The sequence below is a fragment of the Vidua macroura genome, chromosome 11 (genome assembly GCF_024509145.1).
Source record: "Vidua macroura isolate BioBank_ID:100142 chromosome 11, ASM2450914v1, whole genome shotgun sequence".
Classification (NCBI taxonomy): Eukaryota; Metazoa; Chordata; class Aves; order Passeriformes; family Viduidae; genus Vidua; species Vidua macroura.
This window is the reverse complement of record NC_071581.1, coordinates 14,676,461-14,695,706: the sequence shown is the minus strand read 5'-3', so window position 1 is coordinate 14,695,706 and position 19,246 is coordinate 14,676,461. Positions and strand designations below refer to the sequence as shown.

The 19,246-nt window shown below is 46.4% G+C and overlaps 1 protein-coding gene across 2 annotated transcripts in view; it reads right to left on the bottom strand.

Annotated features, from left to right (window-relative positions):
• Positions 1-19,246, bottom strand: part of GNAO1 (G protein subunit alpha o1) — a 141,806-nt gene that overhangs the window by 54,453 nt on the left and 68,107 nt on the right. The gene's annotated exons all lie outside the window — the stretch shown is intronic.

Here is a 19,246-nt window from a genome sequence, read left to right as displayed (position 1 = left end):
AGAGACTGGATAATGCATGGACTAGACTAAACTCTTGGGCTGCCAGCTGGCCATTACCATAGTAAGAATTCCTATAGCTCTACATCCTGTAGAAAATAGTGCTTCATTCACTACTGGGGGAAAAAACCCATGACCAAACAACACAGAACTCAACCTACCCTTGTAGGGTTGAGTTAAATTTAAAAAATTTAAACAAGTTATTTCCTGAATTTGCTTTTTTTCTAGGAAATGCAGGGTCCTCCCCTCTTCTTAAGGAGCTCAGAGAAGCTCCAGAGCTGGGTGAGACAAACACGGTGGGTAGCTGACCTGATTTTTCCAAGCAAGAATGGGAAAGCCAGAAAGCATGTGTTAAATGGTCTCAAAATAGGTCCTGACCCACTAGCTGCAAAGGCAGGAAAGAAAACAGCACTCTGTCCATGCCAGTCCCCTCTATTTCAAGAAGAGGGCATCCCCAAGAGACCAAAAGCCACTGCATGCTCCCCCAGCATCGCTCCAAGAACAGGATGCTTCAATGGGACCTCTGCCCTACAAGCACCGAGCAAAAAGGGCCTGGCTACAGGATCTGAAAGCCCAAACGTCATCATCCCTTGCTGAGGACTTTCAGGCCATGCAGGCACAGACAGCACTGCCCACCAGGGAGGGGATGAGAGAGAGAGTCACAGATGGGGGACATTAGCCGCATGGCTTCATGCTCTGCAGGGAAGTGCTCTGCCACAGTGCTGAGGAACAGGCTGGAAACATGTAAAGAGAAGAGAGCAAAATCCTTGCAGCTTACTGCCCTTCTCCTCTCCCTAATATCCTCTGCTGGGTAGAAGTCCATAAAATGTAACAAGGCACTGGAGTATTTGTGCTGCAGTAAATGGCAGGGAAATGCCTGAGATGCCACAGTGAGAACACAGGTGGGGGAGCTGCATTGGCTCCTGGCATTTGTAAAATAAATGGATATTTTCCATTCATTGCAACGTGGATGGCTGAGGATGAACAGAGTGGGTGGCGGTTCTCTGGGAACCCACTCCAGGTTTGGGAATTCCTGACGGGTTTAGCCTGTACATCTTCCACTCCTGAAATGTCTTTAAGATTTTCCACACCACCTTTCCTCTGGGTGACTGTGTTAAGAGCGGCAGGGCAGAGGGGACACAGTTTCATTCCAGGCTTTCCCACCACAAAGGGGGAAAACAGGCTTTGTATTTGGAACAGAAAGGGAAACCAGCTCCTGTGGTGGGTGCATTCCCAGGAGAAAGATTTTTTTAACATCTCTGGCTAAATGCCACGTGTGTATGATGGTTTACAGGGCAGTGCCTTCCTGCTGGGAAGTCATGCAGTGCTGGAACCTAGTAATTAGTTTAATGCTCAGAGCTTGATGCTGAACGGTGGGTGCTAATCTCCACTCTACAATTAATCTCTGTGCCTCTGTGATGAGGGACTAAGCCTGTGGGTTACATTCATCTGTCCCTGAAGAAAGAGATGGTGTTTCAACCAGAAAGAGCCCTGTTTCATTTTATGGTCCTTTTTTACTTGGTGATCTCTGTTGAAGATATATACCTAAAGGAAAACAGGGAGAGGGAAAATCCCTCCCTTTGCTCCAACCCTGTTAAATTTCATCTCCTTGTTGCCTCTTTTCTTCTCATAATCCATAATTCTTCTGTAACCCATAACTGAGATATCTGGGTAGGGGTTTCATACTGCCCTCCACTGACAGAGCAGTCAGTGGATTTGCTGTGCATACTCAAGTTTTGTGCCTGATGTAGAAGGGGGGGGTGTCAAAATTATTTCTTGCATTGCTGATGTGACATTAGTCATCACAGCAGCCAAAGAATACTGATTCTTCCACTTGGCAGCAGAACTGAAAAATTAGGTGGTGTTAAAAATCAGCTTGGATGAAACATGGATTCTCCTGTGAACCCAAAATCCTCTGAAAAATTTAATTTCACATCCAGCCAAAGCACTTGCCTTAAGTCCTATCAAAATATTTTGAGTTATTTAGATGCTTAGTATTATTTTTAGAAGTATTTTTAGAAGTCAAATTTCAAACAAAAATTTGGGGTTTGAATGAAAGTTGGGAAAATAAAACAAATTACTTTGTCCTATCTGGAATGCAAAACCCTCTTGAAAAATTCTCACATAATCTCCTCTTGTTCATGACTACATGTAGATTTTGACTGGAGTCGTAGATTTTAACCGGATTTGTAGACTTTGACCAGATTTTACAAATTATTTTGATTTATTTCAGACTACTTTTTAGCCACTTCATCAAGCATTTCTGTCCAGGTCTATTAATAAGTAGAACAAGTACTTTAAGTACTTTCTTATCAGGAGTCAGCTTATTCACAGCTTATTTTCTTTTTTAATTTCAATTGTCACCACCTCAAATTTTCTGGTTTTTGGTCCTGTGCTCCTTCACCAAATGTCCTACAAGATGACCACTGCTGAGTTTTCCTTGCAATGAAGGGATTTGCAGCAGTTCCCAAAGCAAATACCCAAGCGAGGTCCTGAGTAAAGCATGTGCTTCCTGTCTTTGCCTCTGCTGGTACAGAAGCTTCTGCTTTTTGGTCTCTGGCTGCAACACAACCAATGATGGAGATGCAGAGTGACCCCAGACAAGGGGGAAGGACTTCACAGGGACACATGGCAGGTTTAGATTAGAAATTAGGAAGAAATTCTTTCCTGTGAGGGAGATGAGGCACTGGCAGATTGCCCAGAGAAGCTGTGGATGCCCCATCCTTGAAAGTGTTCAATGCAGGTTGGTTGGGACTTTAGGCAACATGATCTAGTGGGAGGTGTCCCTGTCCATGGCAGGGAGGTTGGAATAAGATGATCTTCAAGGTCCCTTCCAACCTAAACCATTCTAGGATTCTATGATACATTGTGAAGGGGATAGACTGAAACAAGATGCTATTCACTGAGTGACTGATTAGCAAAATTTTGCCTATGACTTCTTACTACTACAATCCTTGTTTAGCTTCTCTCCCTCTTAATGTCCAGGTGACTGTGAACCCTTCTCTGCAGGGAGGAGCAGAGGTGGGGGTAGAGGAGCATTTGTCCGGGGTTCTGCTGTGAGTGGAAGCTGCCTCTGATGGGGCTGAGGTTGAGCAGTGACTGGTCAAGGAGTCTGTAGCTGCTTAAAAGGAGTCCCAGAGTTCAGAGCAGATGAAAGACAGATTTTTAGTTAAATCTCCCCTGTGCTGCTGTATTTCCAGCAAAATCAAGACTTGGGTGCTTGTAACAGGCTTGGAGGAGTTCTTTCTTTGATCAGCAGGGATTACAGAGACTAACCTCCAGCAAGTTCCTCCTTACCGGAGCTGAGGCACGTCACACACGAACAGATTTGCTTGCACATTGTTTCAGGTTGCTGCAGAGAAAAAATGTCCTATATTTTCCTTACAAAAGCATCAAGAAATTTCCCCAACCCATTGATAGGGGGAGGGTGGGAGAAGAAGAAGAGGGAAAGGGAAAGAAAACAGAGGGGAAGGAACCTGTTGGGTTGAGTGTGAGCGTTGCTGTTCCAGGGGAAGCTGTTCTCAGGGATATTAAGGGGAACTTTATTTTTATTAACTGCTCTTTTCAGAGAAAATGGACAAATGGGACCTCAGGTGCATCATTAGACGACAGAATAGTTCCTAAGATAAGTGGCTGGCAGAGAACTACCTTTCTAACAGCTTAACAAGGGTAGGCAGAAATAGGCTGGGTGGCTGGAAGAAATCTTTGATGCTGTTGTGTATATTTATTATTTATTCTTCTGGCACAAATATAGCATCAAAAATATCAAAACCAAAAAAAGCCCATAAATTGCTGTCACTGGATTAGTCCTAGATCTCTGTAACCATGGCATCGTGTAGTAATGACAAGAAAAATCAGCAACAATGGGAAAAAAACACCCAGCATTTATGACACTTGGAGGGTGAGGCAGACTTCCTTACTCTGGTGAGGATGCATCAGAAGGCATACGAAAATCTGAAAGCATCTTACTAGCCTGGGCATCTGTGAAGATCAGCTATGGTGGAAAATGCCACAAAACAATGGAATTGCACCCTTGTGTGTAAGCTTGTGTGATACAGAGGATAGAGAGTGGATCCCCCCCCTGAAACCCTTTGCTGCCATTACAGGTCACCTCAACCCCCACAGAACAGTGGGGAGGGCCCCAGTGCCTGCCTGTAGCCAAGAATGGAAATGGCTGCACCATCTCAGCACCATGGTTGAGGCTCTTTGTCACTGTGACCTGCTGGTGTTCATCTCTGGGGGTGTGGCACTGCCAGTCCTCAGCCTCTGTCTCTCATGTTCATCCTATTTCAGTGCACTCCTTCCTTCCCCTCTGTGCTCCCTCTCTCTTTGTGCCAACCCCCTGGGTCTGCAGGTCCTGCAGCTGCTGCAGTGGGAAGCCCTCCCTGGTGGCTGTACAGAGCAGAGGACTGTGCTGACATGAGTAGCAAGGTCCGAGCTTAATACTGCATAGAGTATTTCTTCGAAAATTATATATATTCACTTTTTTCTGGAATACTTTGGCTGGATTGGAAAGATTTCAAGTACCATCCAGAGATTAGGGAGCTTCTTTTAATCTGCTTTTGTTTGGTTTCTTTGCAGAAAAAGGAGTAAAAGCCTGCTCCAAAATGTCCTCCATGGAGGGACTGGGATTTGGCAGTGTCCTGCAGTGATGCCAGGGGATAACAGTACAGTCTGACTGCCTCCCAGAGCCCCTTTGCAGAACGGGTCAGACTTCTCCCACAGACAGATTTGGGGCAGAAGTAACCAGTATTCTCCAGCCATCCATCTGGGAGCAAAGCTCAGGTTTAGGATCTGTGCAGCCCTGGACTCACCCAGCAGCACAGAGCAGAACTGCCAAATAAAACCTTGGAGCAGAGATTTTCACAGCTGCCTAATGGGTCTAGAAATCGGATTTCTTCTAAAATAAGCAGCCCAGGCCTGTAGTCACCATGTCCATCTTGGCAGCAGAGTGCACAGTGGGTCCCTCTGTGGCACAGCCAGTTAGATGGAAAGTGAGAAGCCCCAAGAAATCAAAATTCTGCAATTCCTAACTTCTCTCTATTTTCCCTTCCTGGTTGCTTTGGCTTTTTCTCTCCTGGCAAGCCCCTCTCCCCAGCACTCCCCTCTCCCCAGCACTACTGCAGCTCTGCCTGCCCGCAGCCATCCCAGCCCCAGGAACAGCCCTGCCTGTGCAGCACTCTCTGGAGATGCCATTTCTCTTGCAGGCATTCAGCCCATGGTGCATCGCAAAAAAATATCCCCAGCGGAGTGAATGATGCCAGTAAGACTCTTGCCTTCCCTCCACCTCCCAGGGCTACTTTCTGCCTTGGCTACGAGCCTGCTGCATCTTTGTGTGGTTAATAAAAATAACCTAAAAGTACTCGGGAGCAGACAGAGCAATCCCAGAGACTCCAAACATCTAAGGGGCTTTGTTTCCAAGGCAACATCTTGTCTCCTAGCTGCAAAAGGCCACGGGAATGAAGGCAGCCTATGGAAAATGAATAGCTAAATGACAACAACAACAAAAAAATCTGCTGGGGAGTGTTTCAGAGAGGGAGGGGTGTTCGTAGGGGGGCCAGGAAAGAGTGAAGCTAAACAAGCCAGGAGTAGCTGCACAGAGCATGCAAAGGGACAGGGTGCAATTTATCTCACGAGAAGCTCAGTCCTGCCCCCATTGAAATGCAGAGCACCACTTCCACAGACTTAATGGGAGCAGGGGAGCTCGCACAAATCAGCTATTCTTTTCTTCCCCCCCCCGCTTTTTTAAGCTACAGTGTTTGAAGATTGGAGCTAGTTAAAAATAATCTATTGTCCAAGGCAGAGATTTCCCCGGTCCCAGGAGCTCCCCAGCCAGGGCGGCAGCTCACTGTTGATTTTGGTCACCTCAGTTTCCCACTGCCAGAGCTGCCTCCTCCCTCCACAGCCCAGGGCAGTGAGACAGGCGGGAGGTGCCAGAGCACCAGAGCATCCCTTCAGCTCTTCCAGGAAAGAAGCATGTTTTCACCCCTTTTCCAAGGTTTCCAGAGCCGTGCAATGTGTTCACATCTGTGAGCAGTCCAAGCTGCAGTCAGCTCTTTCACTATGGCTGCAAGGATGGCTTTGCTCTTACAGCCTTTTGAGGCAACTGCCCGGGTAGCAGACTTGGAGCATCAGGCACGGGGAAAGCACAGACCCCTCTGCCCCCATGACAGCCCTGTCTGACAACACCCACCCTTGATGAGGGCAGGCAGGCAGGCAGGTCTGGGGCTCCACCATGGTGCCTCTAATGTGCAAGCTGCTCTTACGTAAGTGACTGCTGCAGTCAAATGCCCCCGGGATCATTTATGGGATTGATATCAGGCAGGAGGGGGGAGGCTCCCCAGCGCCAGCCGGGACGCCTGCCTGCAGATGCACTGCTCCTGTCTTCCCTCTCCCTCGTGTCTCATGGGAGTGCTAAAAGCTGAGCATCATGATGCCAAGTAAGCTGCCAGAGCTTTTCCTCTGTGTCCCAGGAGGTGGCACGGGTGCCCTGGGAACATGACAGGCATTGGGTCAGGAGCTCCTCTGAGCTGGGTCTCTGCTCCTCAGCAGCACAACCTACATGGAGCTCCACCATGCCAGAAGTGGGCTCCTCACACAGTGAGGGGAGGAGGGAGCCTGGGCATTTCCCTGGGGTGGCCAGGAGGGATTGGGGACGTTAGGGTTTGTTGGTGCTGGTCTCTGTCCTGGGCTGGAGTCAGCCTTGGGCTCAAGCGCTCCCTCTCCCTTCCTCAGAGACTCTTTGGGATGATGAACAACTCAGCCATTGATGTCCTGCCTGATGTTAAAACATTTTATTTAATTAATGATTTTTCTTTGTACCATCTCTCAATCAATACCATGTGGGCAAGAGGTTCCCAGAGGGAGAGCTGATGGGAAATGCTCACCTCACATTTTTTTCACACTGTCTGCTGTGGGCAGAGGCAATCCATCCACATGGATGGATGGATGACTGCTATTTATTATTCATCTTGGTATGCGGAGCAGAGCCTCTGTCTGAGCAAGTTTTGAGATGATGAGGTTTGCTTCTCACTCCTCTTCCTTGAAATGGTTTTAAATTTAGCTTAACTTCAGGGAATTCCTCTGAAATTGCCCTGGAGAAGCAAGGCTGGAATTTGGTCCCTATAGATCTGCCCAGAGCTGGAGGGCTGCCATGGGAAGCCTGTCTGCAGGGAAATAGAGCTGGCCTGCCTGCTGTCACCACTGATCCTGACAGGCAGTGCTGGTGTGTCACCCTCCCTGACTCCTGGAGAGCAGTTGGGTACATGCAGTGCAGGGCCAGGAGGCACAGGCTGCTGGAAAAGCAGTCTGGCCAGTCATTCTGTTCCCCCTCTTCCCAGGGGACATTCAATAGGGAAAACCCCAGGCAACAGGGAGCTCCTGGGGCTTGTGGATGGACCAGTAGGGATGAGACTTGATTTAAGAATGGGGAGAGCATGGGACTTGGATGTTTGTATCAAAACCACCACAGCCATTTTACCTTCTTGTGCCCATTTCCTCCTTCTTGCAAGTACCCACTGAGAGTATTGTGCCTTTACCAATTTTCTATCCTCAACTCCTTTGCTGTGTTCCTGGATCATCTTCCACTGCCATAACTTTCATCCCTACATGGCTGAACTTCACTTCTACACGAAATGATTCCTACAGATCATATTGAGTTTTCACTTGCAAATACTCTTGGACCACTTTCAAGGCACTCACCCCCACTTAACCATGACATAAATAGTGTGGTACTGTCTGTACGACTGGTTGTTAAAATAGTTCAAAATATTAATACAGGAGCTGGGATTTTCCAAGGTACTTGGTATTGACCTAACCTGATTCACACTGGGCTTGACTGTAAATTGTTAGCAACAGGGAACAATTAATGTTCCTGAAAATCCCATTGCTTGGACATAATGATAGAGAAAACAGATTTTGCAGGATACATTATTATTGGCTTGTAAAAAATTCTCAGCCAGTTGTCTTTAAAAATGCATCTGCTCAGCTTGTTAATGGCATTTGCATGGACAGTCTTGTCATTATGTCTGAATGAAGAAATAGTATTGATTTATACTATAGTAAATTTATAGAATAAGAGCTAAAATACAGCCAGCTGGGTGGCTGGATTATACTTTGGAGTATTTACTGGCAAATGTCTCATATTTTGGTTTTTCAAGAGGACTGAACAGGGGACAATACACCTGTTACCCTTGGTCCTAACATAACCAGGTGATAAGCATCTGTGAGCAGTCAGGGCACTCCAACCCCCACCTAAAAACCTGCCTGCCCCTTCATTTTCTGTGCCACCTTCTACTTCAGGTGGCTTAGCTCATTGACTTGGGCTCGACAGACACACACACTCTGAGGCTGGCTTCCAGAGCCCCAGCCAAGGATAGACAATACATGCTTACATCTCCTCCACAGATAAAAACTGTCAAGCTTTCAACCTGCCTTTGAGCCGACATCTTCAGAGTAATAGGTCAGGCTGGAAATGCATTTCCAACCCTCGTCTGCCTACCAGAAGCAAGCCCTCCTTTGCTCCTTGCCACTCCTTGTGAGCCACAGCACTCAGTAATGAGGCCATTGATGGAGCAGTGGTATGTTCTTTTGTCCCTGCCAAAACCCCGCTCCCTCCTATTCAACTCAACAAGATGTGAAGCCCTGGTGCTGCCAAGTGTCTTTTCAGCTGCCAAAGGAAAAGGAGCTAATCAAACGAGGAAAAGAGCCCAAGTACCAGGCTCCATTCCCAGCTCAAAGCCTGTGGAGACAATACCCACCAGCTGGCCTGGTCAGCTCTGAGCAGCTCCTGTTCTGCCCGTCCTGGGGTGAGAGCTGTGGGCTCTGCTGCTCCCGGCCCACATTACTGCTGCCTCAGTTAGCCTGCGTTGGAAAGCTGCTACATTGATCCCTCTCAAGGCACACCACAGCCTGTACTCGTTAGTCCTTTATTTTTTCTTAAATTCTGTTCTGCAATGCCAGCTTCCTATCTCTCCCCTCCTTATTTCCCACACAAGGAGAAAAGCCTCATGCTGTGCCTTTCATGTCCCTTGGCCTGTCAGTGGGCAGCACCTTTGAAGTCATCTTTTTGGCCACTGTTTCGAACCTTGCAACTCAAACATTTTCTCTGTAAAAAATGGGAGGAGACTGTTGGCTTTCAGTATCAGTATTTGAAACAGTGTTTGGGTCGTTCTCCTGTAGGCTGCTCGGTCAGTGACGCTCACAGAACTGTCTGGGCAGGGCCGTCAGCCGGCACTGCTGTGTTGGTTCTGCTGCTGCTCCACGCCAGATGAGGATGGGGTTTGTTCTTGGCCACATCCCGATCTGCTTCTCCACAACATTCTTCCATCTCTTCATTTTTAGCACTGACATTAAGTATTTAGAGCATAAAATGACTAATTTGCCTCTGCAGCCGCTATGTTTTGAGGCCATTTGGGAATCGCTGAAGTTATTTGCCACCTACAGCCCAGTGAGTTTTATAAAGGGATCATACATTTCCATACTACTTCTTCCTTCCAACTGCTTATTTACCACAGAGCCACCACTGTGACAATGACTGGGGGGCAGCCTCTGCTGAGGTTAAACGTAGAGATTATTGAACAGCCTGCTTACTACGCACAACAGTTTAGGATGGGAGGTGAAAATGCTGCTTTGCCAAATGAGTAACACCAAGTTATCTGTTTCAGCTGGAGCTGCTCCAGTGCTTTTGGCGTTTCTAGGGCTGATGGACACCGCAAAGAATATTTAAGGAGACAAAAAGTAATCTGCACGCTTTGGAGGTTGGCGACAGTGTTGCCGTAAATGCCTCTCTGCTCTTGTAAAAGATGCCACAGGCCCTTCAAAGGTCATGGGTGCTCAGCTGCTCGGGGTCACATCTCTCCTGCCATCACAGGGCCCCTCACATTGAAGGGAGAAGCAGGACAGCTCTGAGGTGGAGAAGGATGCAGTATGCTCAGCAGCCCTGCATCCCTCCTCTGATGCTCTCCTCCCTCACTGGAAAGCCTGCCTGAGCAATCTATCCTTGGGTGCACTGATCCTGGCTTGGCCAGAGTTGCTGGAGGAGGGGGCAGCCTTAGCATTGCCATTGCAGACCATCCCAGGCTGGTGATGTTGCTGACACAGCACTCATGAGACAGGGAGCAGTCATGGGGCTGAGCTGGTGAGCAGCACAGTGCTCCCCAAACCCAGACACTGCAAATACACAGGGGGCTGGTCAGTGTCAGCAATGGTGCTGGTACCACATCACAGAAGGGCCAGCAAAGCCACTCCTGATGGACCTTTGACTGCTCATGCTGAACCCTGTCTCATGGCTACCCCCTACGTCACTCATCCACAGCACCGAGGTGCTGGGTCTTTGATGACCTCATCTTCAACACTTGCCCTGCTGTGATGTGAAGGTGGCACAGAAGCTTTCCAGCAGCTCTGCTCCCAGCCTCAACATGGGAGGTGAAGTTTGGGACATGCCACTTGTGGGCCCACACTCCCTACCATCACAGCCCATGATCTTCATAGTGCAGACCTCACCTGTGTTTTGGCTCATTCTTTGGCTCCAGGAAAACCTCTTCTGCTCTCTGGCTGGGCTAGGGATGGTCTGGCTGCATCTGCAGTTAATGCCTGCTCAGGGCCCAAGACATGAGCCTGTGGCCTTTCTCTAAAGGCTTAGCTGAAGGGATCATGGTCTACAGCAGGCAATATTTTGTCAACCCAGTTTCTGTTTATTGTCATGGGTGTGGTGAGTCTTGCCTTCAACACTCACGTGTGAGCTCTGCATGTTGCTGAATTAGGGATAACAAACTCCTAAGGAGCGGTGTTTTGAAGGGAACATCCTTCTGAGCTGCGGTGTCAGGTGCTGGTGCCCTTCTCTGTCTGACATCTGTGTCCTGGAAAAAGCTTTGCTTGCTCCATGGGAGTGCTGTCTCCTCACCTTTATCCATGCTACCTTCACCTGCCCATCCAAAACCAAACCAGAGTTTGTGTGATGTGGTATCTTACCTTCTTTCACTGCACTCCAGCAGGTTTTCTTTCTCTTCATTTCTATGAGAAAGCTGTACAAAGCCTGCTCCACCATTAGGGCCTTGTCAAACAAGTAACACCCCACCAATCTTCCCATCCCACTGCTCCAGGCCAGCCTGATGGACTCATAACCTCACAAGCTTTTCCATTTTAATGTGAATGGTCCTCATCCTCCAGCTGGGGTAATGACCACTGGCAGGAATTTTCTGTGTTCTTAAATAATTCCCAGCTACTGTGAAGAGGCTATTTTTCCCATTCTTCGTATCAGATGAAGATAGCTGTTCTGCCAGCTCACCATGTAAATTTAATAGCATTCCAAAACCTCTGTCCTACATAAATATGAATGTATTTCATCCAAGAGGAACCTTTTTATGAAGGAGCTGCATTGCTAAATCATTCAGACGGTTATTGTTTGAAGTACTTGCAGTCAACGATGTCTTGGTGATTACAGCTTAAAAAGGGAGGGAGGGTGGAGGAAAAGAATGAGTGGGAATCATGGAAACCTCTTTAAATGAGGGAGCTTATGTACCAAGATCATCAAGGTATAAGCAGGGCATTGCCAACCAGCAGGTCTGGCCCCAGGAGGATGGGCCAGCTGCAAGCAGCTCTACAAATTATTCACTGGCAATTGCTTTCTTGCTGCTGCCCTGACTTATTTACACTCCAAAAGATTTCTGAAGTGTGTTTATTTAAGAAAGATAAATCCAGAGGCTCTGGAAGGGGAGAGGAGCTTTCCAAAGGAATCAGGCCCTGGCACGACACAATTCATTTCACTCATTAACCCCTCCTCACAAGGAACACACTAAGTGCTTATGCATTATGCATCATCAGGAAATTCTGATTTGATGGAGACTGAAGGTTAAAAGGCATTTCTGTGCTTTTCCTTACTCATTGTCATGCTGGAAGATGGAGAGATATCATGGAGGTGGGGAAAACTGGGGGAGTGAGAGCCCCTGTACCCTGACACTGAGTGCCACAGTGCAGATGGGAAGAGCTTCACTGTTGTTTAAGGACATGTGTTCCCCTGACGTTAATGTCTCCTACTGAATTCAAACATTTCCACCCTCTTTAGTAAATTCCCTGCTTTCTTTGAACAGTTTTGTGTCATCAGTACACAAACCCACCCAAATCCTCACCTTCAGACCTGTTAAGAAACATAGTTCTGGGTCCTGCAAGAACTTGGAGAAGGCACGAGGTCCAAACAGAGACCTTGTTCAGGCACTGCACCTTCCTAAGTTTGTAAACCAGCAGCTGGCAGGCCTCAGAGTTTCTAAGCTGATTTCAGTCATTTAATTGATGATGCAACTGTAGATATCTACATCTCTGTCCTTTACTTTTTACTGATTCATCTGTTCCTCAAGCAAATGTTTAAAATTAATTTGCTTTTTTACACCTGCAAGTTGCAAGTGTTGTATTGTAAGATGTCAGTCCAATCATTTGGAGGGCACATGTTTATCTGCCCATAACAAGCTGGATGTATATCACAGGTAGCTGTAAGGGACAAAAGTATTTTTAGCCTGCAGAAGTGTCCTTTGGGAGCATGTGCCTCACAAACAAGAACCCCCAGCAGCATTTCAGAGACATCCATCATGGCCATCGTTCTCCTGGTTGTGGTGCAAGGCATCTAAGACTGATGCCTGGAGCAGCCCAGGTCTCTTGGGTTACCATGGGATGACAATGCTATATCACTTTGCTGTTGATGTAGCTCCAAATAAGAAGTACATATTTTCTTATTGCTTTGCTCCTCTACGTGATGCTGTTCAGCCCTTTCTAACAGCAAAGGTTAGGACCCCATCTTGTTTTTACTTAGGTTCAGCTGCATGGATAATTCATATGAAGTGCTCACTCCCAGTGCTGCTGGCTGGAAAGGCACCTCTGATACCACTGGCCTGGCCCCACTCTGGCACTTGAACAGCATGTACTCATTTTCATGATGAGTGAAAGTTGTCTTCCAGAGTTCTGCTGAAAGTTCTGCTGAGCTGCTCAGGGTTCAGAATTGTGTTTTCAGGGAATGGGCTTTCACAGTCAGGTACTTCTCATGCATTGCAACAGGATGAAGCTATTAAAAATACAATTTAATTTTGGTCTCTCTGCTGATCAGTCCAGTGGGAATTCTCACTTTATTCAAACTTTAATGTTTTCCTTGTAAATTTCAGTAAAATCAGTAATTGGTCTGATAATTGAATTTTCAGATCATGTGTCAAAGGAATAATGGCATGCATCGGATAAGTAGCAGTCTGCCTTTGGAAGCCCAAACACCTGAAATGGAAAATTCTGCAGAATTTAGATAAAGATTTGAATATACTGCTGTGGAGCTAAGAATAGACCATATTATTTATATCGTCAAAGGAAGCAGCAGAAATCACAGAGATCTTCAGAGACTAAAGACGGCCCGACAGTTATGCACAGGAATTGTGCTCATGGAGCTGACGCGGAAAGTTCCTGACGTCTCAGCACAGGCACACCGTTCCCACAGGGCCCCGTGCACCAGCCAGCATTTCATGTAGAAGAGAAATGCCAGGCTTTTCCCTCCTGGAAGACACTCAGGGGACCTTCCAAGTACCTAGGCAGAGAGTGGGCAGTAACGTGCCCAGGGCAGAGATGCCTTGTGCCCCACCAGGTGTTATCTGCCCTGCTCTGAAGTCCCTGTATGCTGCATTGTGTCCCATGTTTCTGATGGAGAGAGTAATTTCAGAGGTTCATTAGTGTTTTCCTGTTGAGTTATTCTTGAAGTCCATTCCTTAGTAGGAGCTGACTTCTAACTAGATTGGAGAATAAATTAAATAGCTTGTAAGAAAAATTCAAAACATCCTTTCAATTAAAAATAAAATAAAATATAGGCCATAACAGATGCCTGCATTTCTCTGAAGTTCACATACTTTAAGAACTGTGTCCCTCTCTCCTGGGACCATGATAGCAACACTCCATTTTTCCTGTACTTCAGATGCTTTCAAAATTGGAAGCATTTCCAGAAGTACAAAAAATGCCTGCTTTCAGCCCTTGTTTAATTATTCTTTCTTTTCTCCCAAGCATGTTTCTTGTCTCTTCACTGACATTTTCCAACTTCTCATCTAGTTCACTTTCTCCCAAATTCAAGGTGACCATCTCCAACCCTGAAAAAGATGGAGGGAACCTGTTTCCTCTCTCCCCCCATTTATGCCTTCAGTGGCTTTGGTGATATTGCTTCTGCTCAAATTCACATACAGGGGAGGAGAATGAGAGCCCGTGAGCCCACTCCTGCTGGGTCTGTGTGATACCTTCTTCCATCAAGCCAAGGCTACGGGGATGTGTGAGAGGAAGGTTGGAGCGTGCCCATCCGCAGGGGTAGGAGACAGATGCTGGGTGGGAAGCACGGCTGCAGCCTGCTCCGAGAGGCTCAGGTGCCAGATGAAGGATCTGCTTTCCTGGGAGGAACAGGCAGTGCCAAGCACATGCTGCATCCAGGACTCTCCCCTGCAGAGGAGGGGGCAGGGGCTGTTCTCACACTGCCTACGTGGGTGCCACCAGCCTCTTCAAGGAGCTGCAGTCAACACTTGCAAAGAAGGTGATCACTCATCGCTCTCATCATCTTAGGTGTGGAGGGAGAGATGATGTTCACACTAATTCAGGCTTAATCCTTTTTTTCTTTCTTTTTTTTTTTACATGAAATGTCTTATATGGCTTTGCCAATCCTATGTCCATCAGAGCCAGCTGGACGCTGGGGTTTCTTCTCAGTGCCATGACAAGAACTTACACTGTTTTTTGCAAAACAAATGTGCCAGCAGATTTTGGCAGGTGTTTCTCATGCCCTGTTTAGATAGCATTCAACTTCAGCAGTATCAAATGTTTGCACTACAGTAATGGCAAAATATCCTCTTGTAGTTTTTTCCTTAAATTTTAATTTTCCTCTGACTTTCATTTATCAGCTAAGCACTGGTATTGCTATGTAGGAAAAATTAAGATATTTAAACTGTTCTGCTCAGCTTTTCATTGTCAAATATTCCTGCAGAACCACCTTCCCTGAAAATGGTGGATTTTGAAAAATCTGCATTTTTAGACAGAAAATTACTTCCAGGGAAATAAATAAAATTGGATAGAGTAAATGTGCTGGCATTAGCTCAGCTCCTTCCATCTCAGGGAAGGGGGGTTGTTTTAAAATTCAATCACTTCGATGTGCAGGAAAAAATGTCTCTGATTTGTTCTGATGATTAAAATGTCCAAAAATATCAGTTTCCTGTCCATCATTCAGAGTGTGTTTATGTCAGACAGCAAGATGAAGGAAAGTTTATCCTTGAACAGTAACAGAAGACCAAGAGACTGGCTACCTCCAGCTGCCAAGGGCCACTTGCTATTGCAGGCCTTGGTAGTCATTTCCACATTAGAACCAACCACTGTGTCAAGGTTAAAGGCTTCTGCAGACACAGCAATCTACAGGTATTCCTTATTAATAGCTCCTACTGCTGTAAAGACCAGGAATTCTGTGCTAACTGATCCAGCAGGCAGGTTTTGCTGACAGCATTTAAGCAGCAAAAGTGCTGTCACACTGATGGTGAGCACCCCCAAGTAGCACTGTGTGGTTTTGCTGTGGGGATAGGAAGCAATCCCTGGCTTCATCCTTCAGCATTACATGGATGATGTTAACTACATGTTACTGGGAGGAAAACATGGTCCATCTACTCCATTTCAAGTATGAGATGGGCAAAGAGAAGGGGCTCTGTAGTAGTTTAACAGTTCACAGCATCCTCAAAGGGTGACAGCCATGGTGTAGGGCGAGGAGAGATCTTGGGCTGCTCAGGTTCCCTGGTCACTGCTGGTACCAGGCATTGTGGGAGGAAAAGAAAGGGTGGTTGTGTAGCTCTGAGATACACATGGGGTGACTGCGAGATTGGCAGCCCCTTCTTCTCAAATATGCTGATGAAAATCTAGCCTGAGAGGAATTTTCAAAAGGTATGTAAAGCTATGGAGAAGTAGGTGGTTTGCAAGCAGTGATGAAGAAGTGGTGGAGGGAAAGGATGCTCTCAACTGCAAATTACTTTCCAGAGTCAGATGTGTATGATCGCACTCTGGGCAGCAGCAGGGATGTGTCTTTACCCAGAGATGTGTCTTTACCCATGTGCTCTTCCCCCATGCAGTTCACACAGCAAGCATGCTTCTCCAGGAAAATGTCAGGGGAACATACTGCTGTGATGGCCTCAGTAGCATTCATTCCTCATGCATTCCTGGGGAGCCTGGCAGAGATAAGCCCTCCTAAGCCAGTGGGCAGCGCACACACAGGGGAGCACTGCTGCATTTCCATGGGGCACACGCAGCCAGGCTCAGCGGCTGCCACGCAAACACACCTCACACAGAGCCAAAGCACTGAACCCACCTTCCAGAACCCTGCAGGCTCACTGAAGGAACAGCAGTGGGAAAGGCAGATGAACAAGTGTTAACAGACTGACAGATGTTTCCAGTAGCAGCAAGTTGGACAGAGAGGTGTGGGATCCAGGAATCGTGTCTGTGGGTGAGCGCACATCGGAGTCAGGTGGGCTGGGGAGCAGACCCTGTTCTCACAACCAGTAACAGCTACAGCAACTCTCAGCCTAAAGATGGTCTGTCAAATGTTTTGGGCCCAGTCTGTGGAGAAATTTTTTGTCAGGTGATTACACAGCTGGTGTACTGCTGTACCAAAGGGGCTCTTGCTCTGAGGGACTGAGCAATGCAGGATTCTGAAGGGCTGAGCAGGTGCAAGGAGAGCACCTCTGTTGTTGTCTACCATAAGTCAAAAGTACTATGCACTGGAGAGGATACATCATGTTCAAATGTAGCACTTTAGGGCTTCTGTTAGAAAATCCATACTCTGCTTTAAGGGACTTCTGACAAGCAATAACAGGAGATTAGCAGAGTACAGAGGGGCTCTGAAGCTCCCAACAGCAGAGTTATTCTCTTTAAGATGAAGCTGTTGATAGGCAGCCAAGTTAAAAGTTGTCAAGATACAGATGATGTCTTCTCTTTCCCTTCACTCTCATCCTTCTCTGCTAACCCTTTTAGCATCTAACTGCGTGCAATAGATGCTCTAAAACATTTACCTCTCTAAATCTGGAGAGGGAAAACTGCCCATTTTTAAAGGGTTACCCAAGTTATCTGCCCCTGGTCAATTCTGTCTGGAACCTGACTGCTCCTCTCCAGCCACCTGTTTGTCTGGAGGCAGCTTTGTGTCCTCTGAGCACAGAAGGACCCAAGACATGGCTTTGAGACTAAGAATCTATATTTTAGACACTTTTCTTTGGGAGAGAAATAAGCTCAATCACCTTCACAATAAAGGCTTTTCTGGGCTCTGGCTCAACTGCTTGAGTGTTGCAGCAGTGTAGGAGGAACTTCTGGTTTTAGGGTTCCTGCAATTGAGAGCAGTCAGGAGCTCAGTCACAGAGGAAAGGGAAACCCAAGAAGTGTGAAATCTAAGCCCTCATATTGTTTTTTTTTTAAAGTTCCTAAAGAAGTGGAAAATAGCAAACTATACCATAAACTTGGAAGTTTGACCCTTGGGAACTCCTCTGACTTTGACTTCTAAAGATATTTTTTACCTCTTTGTAGCTTGTTTTTGATCTTAATTATACTATTCAGATCCTGCTTTGTGTATGTGCTGTTTCCCTGCTCATCTTCTGGAAATGTGAAGCTGACTTGCCACCCTAAGGCTGTTCAGCAACCCACTGGTCAGGTCCAGCCACAAAACCTCTCCATCAGAGAACCCCATGGTGGTGCCCAATGTGCCAGTGCTAAGTGCCACAAGGAGTGTGCAAGAAGAGCAGATTTCAATCTGCTCTGTCCTAACTTCAGGTGTTGTACAGTCTGAAAGCCCTCTCCACTCACTTAAGCTTAATTGCACAAACTATTAAAGCTACCACCCAGCTCTGGAACTGACTGATCCAAACCCTAAGTGCTTCCCAGCTCTTCCAGTGATATAGATGACAGTGGATTTGGATTCAGGTATCAGAAGTTCCCAGCTGGCAAAACATAAAAGCTTGTAACTTTTAAAGTTTAGTAGGCTGCTCTCTTTCAGTGCCTGTGTATGAAGGGTGTGAGGCTTGCTACTTGTTGGTACTGAGTCACTGGGGTGCAGAACTTGGACTGAAACACTGGGAATGTTCAAAGCTCCAAACTGACCTGACCCCTACTGATGCCTTAGGTTTTAGCTTTTATATTATTCAGATTCTGTACTGCTTTAGTGTGTAGTTCTGAGCTTCATATTAAGGGATGGTAAGTTCTCTTCACAGAGTAGCTAGACAAAACAATTCCTTTTCTAGCTTGGGACTAAGAACAACTGATCCAAATTTCAGGCCCAAGAGCATAAAAAATGTGGACTGAAAAGAGAAAAACAAGAAGGATGGGACTTCATAACCTAAAGCTATAACTGGACAATTGACTCCAATATGCAAATGGACCAGAACTTATAAAAGTGAGAGACCTTGTTACCGGTCATCAATTTTGTGACCATTTTGGGTGTAGCCCTGGCTGGGCTCTTGTACTGCCCAAGGTGTATCCATTGAGGCCTTTTAATAAATACCTATTTTATTCTTTAACTCCATCTAGCCTCTGTTCTAGGTCAGCCTTCACAAGGCACCACTACGACTTGGGATGCCTGTGTAAGCATTATTTGAAATGTAACTTTAAGGACAGGTTCAAAACCTTAAGATTCCAGCACTGTGAGAAATAACTTGAAAGAGTTTGGAGGAGTAACTTGGAAGAGTTTAGAGGACTAATAGGAAGTAGAGACTTAGCTAAAAGATACCCAGCATCTTTGAAGGCAGGAGAATTCTTAGGATGTGGCAACTGAATGGGCAAATATTGCAGTCTCAAATACTCAGAGATTTTCTCACCCATTACCAGGTAGATGAGTTTGGAAACATCAGCATTCACCCTGTAGACCATGAAAATGGAGTGTTCTGTGAGAGACCACTTACAGGGACAGAAATCCCTGAGGTTCTTCAAACCTCGTTTCAAGTTCTCAAAGTAGTACAGCAAAGGCAAATGGGAGGGTAAAACTGAGAGATGTGGAGGACAAAAGGCAGAAAGAAAGATACAAACCCAAGACAAATAAATATTGAGTACTGTCTCACTTCTGAGTTTTCTTCGGTGTACAGAGCATACTCTACTGGACTTTTTCTTTCCCTGCCTGCCTGACATAAGCCCAAATTAAAATAAAGCACATTTTCCACAATGCAGGTTTTCCCCCCATATCTCATCCTGTTACTGGTACTGGGCATGGGTAGCTAATATAATCAAGAAAGTAAGCACTAGA